The sequence below is a fragment of the Triticum aestivum genome, chromosome 5A (genome assembly GCF_018294505.1).
Source record: "Triticum aestivum cultivar Chinese Spring chromosome 5A, IWGSC CS RefSeq v2.1, whole genome shotgun sequence".
Classification (NCBI taxonomy): Eukaryota; Viridiplantae; Streptophyta; class Magnoliopsida; order Poales; family Poaceae; genus Triticum; species Triticum aestivum.
Window position 1 is genome coordinate 465616543 of NC_057806.1, and position 11222 is coordinate 465627764.

The following is an 11222-nucleotide window of genomic DNA, read 5'->3' on the forward strand; positions in this document are numbered from 1 at the left end:
CCTCGTTTTATAGGTAAAGCAAGGAGTGTAAGCATACAAGCATCCAACCGATGAAAAAGGAGGTGCACACACACCACACGCGGCACACACACATCGAAAGTACACAAGAAAAGCAGTTTAGAAGATGTTGGGGGTTACAGCACAACCTGCCCACAAAAAACTTTATCCATATGTAAGCCTTGGGATAGTCAACGTAATCATGTGTTGAAAGGCAGCGGCGGAGCTATGTGGTGAGCTGGGGGCTGTGCCCCCCCAGCCTTGTAGATATTCCTGAAGAATTTTTTATTTGAAGGGCATAGATTATGAAAAAAATAGACCGGGGCTTTTTTCTTTTTTTGCTTCGGACGAGTTCGAGTCTTCGAGAACATCTCTTCGGCTCTGGGAGGAGTTATCAATTGTGCTGCTAATATTATGATCCACCCAAGTTCTCAAAGACGGGGCGTCGACCCATTGGCTGGGCAGCTGGGGTTGCTGCCAGCCCACCCAATTTCGAGTTCCGGCTCGGACGCGCAGTGCTCGCGGAGTTTCTCCTATAAAAAATGCCAACGAGGATTAGCCCTTGGGTTGGTCTCATTTTTTGAGGACGGGGCGTCGACCCGTTGGCTGGGCAGCTGGGGTTGCGGCCAGCCCACCTAAGTTCGAGTCTCGACTCGGACACGCGGTGCTCGCGAAGTTTCTCCTATAAAAAAATGCTAACGAGGGTTAGCCCTTGGGTTGGTGTCATTTTTTAATATTTATGATTCTCAGTGCTGCTGCTCTCTCTCCCTCTCTCTCTCTCTCTCTATATATATATAATGTACGCTACCTCGCCTCTGCAAATTGGGCATGCGCTATTCAGGGGCAGCCACTTCTTAATATAGTGAGGGTGATAGAAGTGCTGGCAGTCGAGGAGAGTCAGGGGCACGTCCTCGACGAAGTACTCAAGGCATATCGCACATTCCTGCATGTCGGGCCGCCCCTCCTCCAAGTTCGGCGCTGCATAGTTCACTGTCCTCAGTGCTGCGACCTTCTCTACATCCGCACCCCGCGCCGACGCCGGCGGTGGGTGTTGGATCTGCTTCTGTGCCCGCCTCACTGCCTCACGCCACCATATGTACAAGAAGACGGCAAGGTAGCCGATGATTGCTAAAACAACCCCTCCCACTACCCAAAGCGTATCATCCTCCAACGGTCCTCCTGTCAGCTGGGTAGATGAGCCAGGGACGACACGGAGTCCCACAACCTGATGCCTGCATAAAAAAATTTCAAACAAAAAATGATTTCAGCCACCCAAAATAGAACGGAATCGAGAAAGAAACTTTATACCAAAAAGACTATTCACCTCCACTGGTACGTGTCAGTCCAAAACAAAAGGTTTTTAACCCCTTTCTGTGACGACATTTGGAACCGTCGCCAAGTGAGTGTGGGTGGTAGGGGGTCCTTCCCACACGACCCAAAAACCATTGGGGATATGCCCTCCTGGCACACAAGCTTGGCAAAATGAGGTCGTCTGCGACCGGAGAGTGCTCAAATACAGAAATACATGAAGTAGAGCTAAAAATACAATTATATGGCGAAATTGTTTCCGGTCGCAAGTACATCCCACATAGGCAGTCCTCGCTAAATGTTTTCGTTCGTGTGTACATCCCACACAGTCGCTCCAAGGAAAATGTTTCCATTCACAGGTACATCACACATAATTTTTTCTGTTAAATCATTTGAGTTATTGAATGTATCACACACGGTCCATAGAAAAATTGTGTGGCAAAGGCTGTCTATCACACATAGTTAAACGTTTGCGCAAGGTGACCTAACGCAAACAGTTTTCAAGAGAAAGTCGTGTGTGATTGTTCATTGATCCAACACGGTTTATTCCTAAAAACTGTGTGCGTTGCCTGAGGTCATCACCCACGGTATTTTTTAACAACCGTTTGCAATAGCAAAGCCCAATTAGCGGGCTAATTCGCCATTACTAGGCTAATTTCCCTATTATTAATAGTCCATTTATTAATCTAATTGACATTCATATTAAGCATATAATATATTTTATTTTCATATTAAGGAAGCAGAATTTCATAATTGAAATACATCAGAGTACAACATGATATAACTTCGGCACTGAGCTACCCCATTACACAACTGCACCAGCACCAAGTTTCACATGCAACATGTAGAACCTTTCGAAATTAGCATCATAGACGGTATATAGACAGATGCATCTCATCTGGAAAAATGCTGAAGTGGAAGGAGAATATTGAGCCTTTATTCATGTTGAAGGTCTTTGCAACTTCAGGCCAGTGCATGTGGATGATTGACCGTCTGTCCTTCGTCCTTTTTAGGAACACTTCAATATTGAACCGTGGGTGTTGTATGAAAACCTTCCTCGCCTCCTGACCATAGAGGTGGGTTGAGAGCTAATCATCAGTGAACTGCTTTGAAAAGGCCTGAAAACAAGAATGTGCATAAATATCTTCTCTATATTGGAAATGGGGCAAATGAATAAAAAAAGGCAAGGTATAATAGTTAGTACCATCTTGTAGTGAACTGATGTCTTCTGCATTGTGGAGACAAAGATCATGTTGTTTTTTGTCGCTAATTTCTTTATCCTAACAATCTTTCCGAGTTTCTTGATTTGATTGATATTCATGGACAACTCATTTCCTCATAAGCAAAAAGGGTTAAACGGTGGGTCAAAACCTCTGACAGCAGGACCTACATATGTGCAAGACCAAATTGTTAAAAGCCAAAATATTAGAATGGTTCTTGCAATTGCACAATAATGTGCTATTAGACAACAGACCATGCACATGCTAACCTTGATTGTAAACCTTAGTGCTTCTCATTGTTTCTCTGCAACAAATATAAGGTAGTTAGTCATCAGGTTAAGTATTTACTACCGGAAAATTCAATTTATTCCTCACATGGTATACAATAACAAAATGCACCCACAACTATTGAACATCGCATCACTACAAAAAAAGACACATCCGTGACATTTTGGGTCGAACGAATTTTTTTTCTGTCATGCTTATGAAACTTCTGTGATGATAATTGTGGCAAAACCCGGTATCATCATAGATGTGGTGGGGTCTTACTTCTATGACAAAAAATCATGATAGAAAATGGGCTTTTTGTCCTGGCCAGGCCTGAGACGCAGCTGCATGACATTCTTTGGGCCGCCCATGACGGAAAAAACCATTGTAGAAGCGAGGGCGTGAAATTTTTTGGGGAGTTCCCGGTTACGGTGGGTGGTCGGGGGCCGAGCGATATGCATTTCTCTCATACGTATGCGTGTGTGTGCGAGGCGTTGGGCTGTAACTGGACCCGAGCGATTGCACTGCAGGCTACACGTTACTGATCCCGAGCGATCGATCGATCCCTTGCATTTAACTGAACCCGAGTGATTCCTTCGCTACTGCTGCTAACTGAAGTCGATCGATGCTTCCTCGGGATGAACAGTGAGCGTTGTTGGGGGCTTTTGATGAACAGTTCCCGATGGGGGGTTGGATGAACAGGACCCAGTGGTAGTAGAGGCCGTTGCTGTTGGGGAACGTAGTAATTTCAAAAAATTTCCTACGCACACACAAGATCATGGTGATGCATAGCAACGAGAGGGGAGAGTGTGATCTACGTACCCTTGTAGACCGACAACGGAAGCGTTTGGTTGATGTAGTCGTACGTCTCCACGGCTCGACCGATCAAGTACCGAAACTACGGCACCTCCGAGTTCTAGCACACGTTCAGCTCGATGATGATCCCCGAACTCCGATCCAGCAAAGTGTCAGGGAAGAGTTCCGTCAGCACGACGGCGTGGTGACGATCTTGATGTACTACCGTCGCAGGGCTTCGCCTAAGCACCGCTACAATATTATCGAGGACTATGGTGGAAGGGGGCACCGCACACGGCTAAGAATATGATCACGTGGATCAACTTGTGTGTCTCTGGGGTTCCCCTGCCTCCGTATATAAAGGATCAAGGGGGGGTGTGGCCGGCCTAGGAGAGGCGCGCCAGGAGGAGTCCTACTCCCTCTGGGAGTAGGATCCCCCCCCCAATCCTAGTTGGAATAGGATTCGCGGAGGGGGGAAAAGAGAGAGGGGGGCCGGCCCCCTCTCCTTGTCCTATTCGGACCAAGGGAGGGGAGGGGTGCGCGGCCCATCTTGGGCTGCCCCTTCTCTTTTCCACTAAGGCCCACTAAGGCCCATATAGCTCCCTGGGGGTTCCGGTAACCTCCCGGTACTCCGGTAAAATCCCGATTTCACCCGGAACACTTCCGATATCCAAACATAGGCTTCCAATATATCAATCTTTATGTCTCGACCATTTCGAGACTCCTCGTCATGTCCGTGATCACATCTGGGACTCCGAACAACCTTCGGTACATCAAAACGTATAAACTCATAATATAACTGTCATCGAAACCTTAAGCGTGCGGACCCTACGGGTTCGAGAACAATGTAGACATGACCGAGACACGTCTCCGGTCAATAACCAATAGCGGGACCTGGATGCCCATATTGGCTCCTACAGATCCTTATCGGTCAGACCGCATAACAACATACGTTGTTCCCTTTGTCATCGGTATGTTACTTGCCCGAGATTCGATCGTCGGTATCCAATACCTAGTTCAATCTCGTTACCGGCAAGTCTCTTTACTCGTTCCGTAATACATCATCTCGCAACTAACTCATTAGTTGCATTGCTTGCAAGGCTTAAGTGATGTGCATTACCGAGAGGGCCCAGAGATACCTCTCCGACGATAGGAGTGACAAATCCTAGTCTCGAAATACGTCAACCCAACATGTACCTTTGGAGACACCTGTAGAGCACCTTTATAATCACCCAGTTATGTTGTGACGTTTGGTAGCACACAAAGTGTTCCTCCGGCACATGGGAGTTGCATAATCTCATAGTTGAAGGAACATGTATAAGTCATGAAGAAAGCAATAGCAACATACTAAATGATCGGGTGCTAAGCTAATGGAATGGGTCATGTCAATCAGATCATTCACCTAATGATGTGATCTCGTTTATCAAATAACAACTCCTTGTTCATGGTTAGGAAACATAACCATCTTTGATTAACGAGCTAGTCAAGTAGAGGCATACTAGTGACACTCTGTTTGTCTATGTATTCACACATGTATTATGTTTCCGGTTAATACAATTCTAGCATGAATAATAAACATTTATCATGATATAAGGAAGTAAATAATAACTTTATTATTGCCTCTAGGGCATATTTCCTTCAGTCTCCCACTTGCACTAGAGTCAATAATCTAGATTACACAGTAATGATTCTAACACCCATGGAGCCTTGGTGCTGATCATGTTTTGCTCGTGGAAGAGGCTTAGTCAACGGGTCTGCAACATTCAGATCCGTATGTATCTTGCAAATCTCTATGTCTCCCACCTGGACTAGATCCCGGATGGAATTGAAGCGTCTCTTGATGTGCTTGGTTCTCTTGTGAAACCTGGATTCCTTTGCCAAGGCAATTGCACCAGTATTGTCACAAAAGATTTTCATTGGACCCGATGCACTAGGTATGACACCTAGATCGGATATGAACTCCTTCATCCAGACTCCTTCATTTTATGCTTCCGAAGCAGCTATGTGATCCGCTTCACATGTAGATCCCGCTACAACGCTTTGTTTAGAACTGCACCAACTGACAGCTCCACCGTTTAATGTAAACACGTATCCGGTTTGCGATTTAGAATCGTCCGGATCAGTGTCAAAGCTTGCATCAACGTAACCTTTTAAGATGAGCTCTTTGTCACCTCCATATATGAGAAACATATCCTTAGTCCTTTTCAGGTATTTCAGGATGTTCTTGACCGCTGTCCAGTGATCCAGTCCTGGATTACTTTGGTACCTCCCTGCTAGACTTATAGCAAGGCAAACATCAGGTCTGGTACACAGCATTGCATACATGATAGAGCCTATGGCTGAAGCATAGGGAACATCTTTCATTTTCTCTCTATCTTCTGCAGTGGTCAGGCATTGAGTCTTACTCAACTTCACACCTTGTAACACAGGCAAGAACCCTTTCTTTGCTAGATCCATTTTGAACTTCTTCAAAACTTTGTCAAGGTATGTGCTTTGTGAAAGTCCAATTAAGCGTCTTGATCTATCTCTATAGATCTTAATGCCTAATATGTAAGCAGCTTCACCGAGGTCTTTCATTGAAAAACTCTTATTCAAGTATCCCTTTATGCTATCCAGAAATTCTATATCATTTCCAATTAGTAATATGTCATCTACATATAATATCATAAATGCTATAGAGCTCCCACTCACTTTCTTGTAAATACAGGCTTCTCCAAAAGTCTGTAAAAAACCAAATGCTTTGATCACAGTATCAAAGCGTTTATTCCAACTCCGAGAGGCTTGCACCAGTCCATAAATGGATCGCTGGAGCTTGCACACTTTGTTAGCTCCCTTTGGATCGACAAAACCTTCTGGTTGCATCATATACAACTCTTCTTCCAGAAATCCATTCAGGAATGCAGTTTTGACATCCATCTGCCAAATTTCATAATCATAAAATGCGGCAATTGCTAACATGGTTCGGATAGACTTAAGCATCGCTACGGGTGAGAAGGTCTCATCGTAGTCAATCCCTTGAACTTGCCGAAAACCTTTTGCGACAAGTCGAGCTTTGTAGACAATAATATTACCGTCAGCGTCAGTCTTCTTCTTGAAGATCCATTTATTCTCAATTGCTTGCCGATCATCGGGCAAGTCAACCAAAGTCCATACTTTGTTCTCATACATGGATCCCATCTCAGATTTCATGGCTTCAAGCCATTTTTCGGAATCTGGGCTCACCATCGCTTCTTCATAGTTCGTAGGTTCATCATGATCTAGTAGCATGACTTCCAGAACAGGATTACCGTACCACTCTGGCACGGATCTTACTCTGGTTGATCTACGAGGTTCAGTAGTATCTTGTTCTGAAGTTTCATGATCATTATCATTAACTTCCTCACTAATTGGTGTTGGTGTCGTAGAAACAGGTTTCTGTGATGTACTACTTTCCAATAAGGGAGCAGGTACAGTTACCTCGTCAAGTTCTACTTTCCTCCCACTCACTTCTTTCGAGAGAAACTCCTTCTCCAGAAAGTTTCCGAATTTAGCAACAAAAGTCTTGCCTTCGGATCTGTGATAGAAGGTGTATCCAATAGTTTCCTTTGGATATCCTATGAAGACACATTTCTCCGATTTGGGTTCGAGCTTATCAGGTTGAAGCTTTTTCACATAAGCATCGCAGCCCCAAACTTTCAGAAATGACAACTTTGGTTTCTTGCCAAACCATAGTTCATAAGGCGTCGTCTCAACGGATTTTGATGGTGCCCTATTTAACGTGAATGTGGCCGTCTCTAAAGCATAACCCCAAAATGATAGCGGTAAATCAGTAAGAGACATCATAGATCGCACCATATCTAGTAAAGTACGATTATGACGTTCAGACACACCATTATGCTGTGGTGTTCCGGGTGGCGTGAGTTGCGAAACTATTCCGCATTGTTTCAAATGTACACCAAACTCGTAACTCAAATATTCTCCTCCACGATCAGATCGTAGAAAATTTATTTTCTTGTTACGATGATTTTCAACTTCACTCTGAAATTCTTTGAACTTTTCAAATGTTTCAGACTTATGTTTCATTAAGTAGATATACCCATATCTGCTTAAGTCATCTGTGAAGGTGATAAAATAACGATATCCGCCACGAGCCTCAATATTCATTGGACCACATACATCTGTATGTATGATTTCCAACAAATCTGTTGCTCTCTCCATAGTACCGGAGAACAGTGTTTTAGTCATCTTGCCCATGAGGCACGGTTCGCAAGTACCAAGTGATTCATAATCAAGTGGTTCCAAAAGTCCATCAGTATGGAGTTTCTTCATGCGCTTTACACCGATATGACCTAAATGGCAGTGCCACAAATAAGTTGCACCATCATTATCAACTCTGTATCTTTTGGCTTCAACATTATGAATATGTGTGTCACTACTATTGAGATTCAATAAAAATAGACCACTCTTCAAGGGTGCATGACCATAAAAGATATTACTCATATAAATAGAACAACCATTATTCTCTGATTTAAATGAATAACCGTCTCGCGTCAAACAAGATCCAGATATAATGTTCATGCTCAACGCTGGCACCAAATAACAATTATTTAGGTCTAATACTAATCCCGAAGGTAGATGTAGAGGTAGCGTGCCGACCGCGATCACATCGACTTTGGAACCGTTTCCCACGCGCATCGTCACCTCGTCCTTAGCCAATCTTCGCTTAATCCGTAGTCCCTGTTTTGAGTTGCAAATATTAGCAACAGAACCAGTATCAAATACCCAGGTGCTACTGCGAGCATTAGTAAGGTACACATCAATAACATGTATATCACATATACCTTTGTTCACCTTGCCATCCTTCTTATCCGCCAGATACTTGGGGCAGTTCCACTTCCAGTGACCAGTCTGCTTGCAGTAGAAGCACTCAGTTTCAGGCTTAGGTCCAGACTTGGGTTTCTTCTCTTGAGCAGCAACTTGCTTGCTGTTCTTCTTGAAGTTCCCCTTCTTCTTCCCTTTGCCCTTTTTCTTGAAACTAGTGGTCTTGTTGACCATCAACACTTGATGCTCCTTTTTGATTTCTACCTCCGTAGCTTTCAGCATTGCGAAGAGCTCGGGAATAGTCTTATTCATCCCTTGCACATTATAGTTCATCACGAAGCTCTTGTAGCTTGGTGGCAGTGATTGGAGAATTCTGTCGATGACGCAATCATCTGGAAGATTAACTCCCAATTGAATCAAGTGATTATTATACCCAGACATTTTGAGTATATGCTCACTGACAGAACTATTCTCCTCCATCTTGCAGCTATAGAACTTATTGGAGACTTCATATCTCTCAATCCGGGCATTTGCTTCAAATATTAACTTCAACTCCTGGAACATCTCATATGCTCCATGACGTTCAAAACGTCGTTGAAGTCCCGATTCTAAGCCGTAAAGCATGGCACACTGAACTATCAAGTAGTCATCAGCTTTGCTCTGCCAGACGTTCATAACATCTGGTGTTGCTCCAGCAGCAGGCCTGGCACCCAGCGGTGCTTCCAGGACGTAATTCTTCTGTGCAACAATGAGGATAATCCTCAAGTTACGGACCCAGTCCGTGTAATTGCTACCATCATCTTTCAACTTTGCTTTCTCAAGGAACGCATTAAAATTCAACGGAACAACAGCACGGGCCATCTATCTACAATCAAACATACATGAGCAAGATACTATCAGGTACTAAGTTCATGATAAATTTAAGTTCAATTAGTCAAATTACTTAAAGAACTCCCACTTAGATAGACATCCCTCTAATCCTCTAAGTGATCACGTGATCCAAATCAACTAAACCATGTCCGATCATCACGTGAGATGGAGTAGTTTCATTGGTGAACATCACTATGTTGATCATATCTACTATATGATTCATGCTCGACCTTTCGGTCTCCGTGTTCCGAGGCCATATCTGTATATGCTTGGCTCGTCAAGTATAACCTGAGTATTCCGCGTGTGCAACTGTTTTGCACCCGTTGTATTTGAACGTAGAGCCTATCACACCCGATCATCACATGGTGTCTCTGCACGAAGAACTTTCGCAATGGTGCATACTCAGGGAGAACACTTCTTGATAATTAGTGAGAGATCATCTTATAATGCTACCGTCAATCAAAGCAAGATAAGATGCATAAAGGATAAACATCACATGCAATCAATATAAGTGATATGATATGGCCATCATCATCTTGTGCTTGTGATCTCCATCTCCGAAGCACCATCGTGATCACCATCGTCACCGGCGCGACACCTTGATCTCCATCGTAGCATCGTTGTCGTCTCGCCAACCTTGTGCTTCCACGACTATCGCTACCGCTTAGTGATAAAGTAAAGCATTACAGCGCGATTGCATTGCATAAAATAAAGCGACAACCATATGGCTCCTGCCAGTTGCCGATAACTCGGTTACAAAACATGATCATCTCATACAATAAAATTTAACATCATGTCTTGACCATATCACATCACAACATGCCCTGCAAAAACAAGTTAGACGTCCTCTACTTTGTTGTTGCAAGTTTTACGTGGCTGCTACGGGCTTAAGCAAGAACCAATCTTACCTACGCATCAAAACCACAATGATAGTTTGTCAAGTTGGTGATGTTTTAACCTTCGCAAGGACCGGGCGTAGCCACACTTGGTTCAACTAAAGTTGGAGAAACTGTCACCCGCAAGCCACCTATGTGCAAAGCACGTCGGGAGAACCGGTCTCGCGTAAGCGTATGCGTAATGTCGGTCCGGGCCGCTTCGTCCAACAATACCGCCGAACCAAAGTATGACATGCTGGTAAGCAGTATGACTTATATCGCCCACAACTCACTTGTGTTCTACTCGTGCATATAACATCAACATATAAAACCTAGGCTCGGATGCCACTGTTGGGGAACGTAGTAATTTCAAAAAATTTCCTACACACACGCAAGATCATGGTGATGCATAGCAACGAGAGGGGAGAGTGTGATCTACGTACCCTTGTAGACCGACAACGGAAGCGTTTGGTTGATGTAGTCGTACGTCTCCACGGCTCGACCGATCAAGTACCGAAACTACGGCACCTCCGAGTTCTAGCACACGTTCAGCTCGATGACGATCCCCGGACTCCGATCCAGCAAAGTGTCGGGGAAGAGTTCCGTCAGCACGACGGTGTGGTGACGATCTTGATGTACTACCGTCGCAGGGCTTCGCCTAAGCACCGCTACAATATTATCGAGGACTATGGTGGAAGGGGGCACCGCACACGGCTAAGAATATGATCACGTGGATCAACTTGTGTGTCTCTGGGGTTCCCCTACCTCCGTATATAAAGGATCAAGGGGGGTGCGGCCGGCCTAGGAGAGGCGCGCCAGGAGGAGTCCTACTCCCTCTGGGAGTAGGATCCCCCCCCCCAATCCTAGTTGGAATAGGATTCGCGGAGGGGGGAAAAGAGAGAGGGGGGCCGGCCCCCTCTCCTTGTCCTATTCGGACCAAGGGAGGGGAGGGGTGCGCGGCCCATCTTGGGCTGCCCCTTCTCTTTTCCACTAAGGCCCACTAAGGCCCATATAGCTCCCTGGGGGTTCCGGTAACCTCCCGGTACTCCGGTAAAATCCCGATTTCACCCGGAACACTTCCGATATCCAA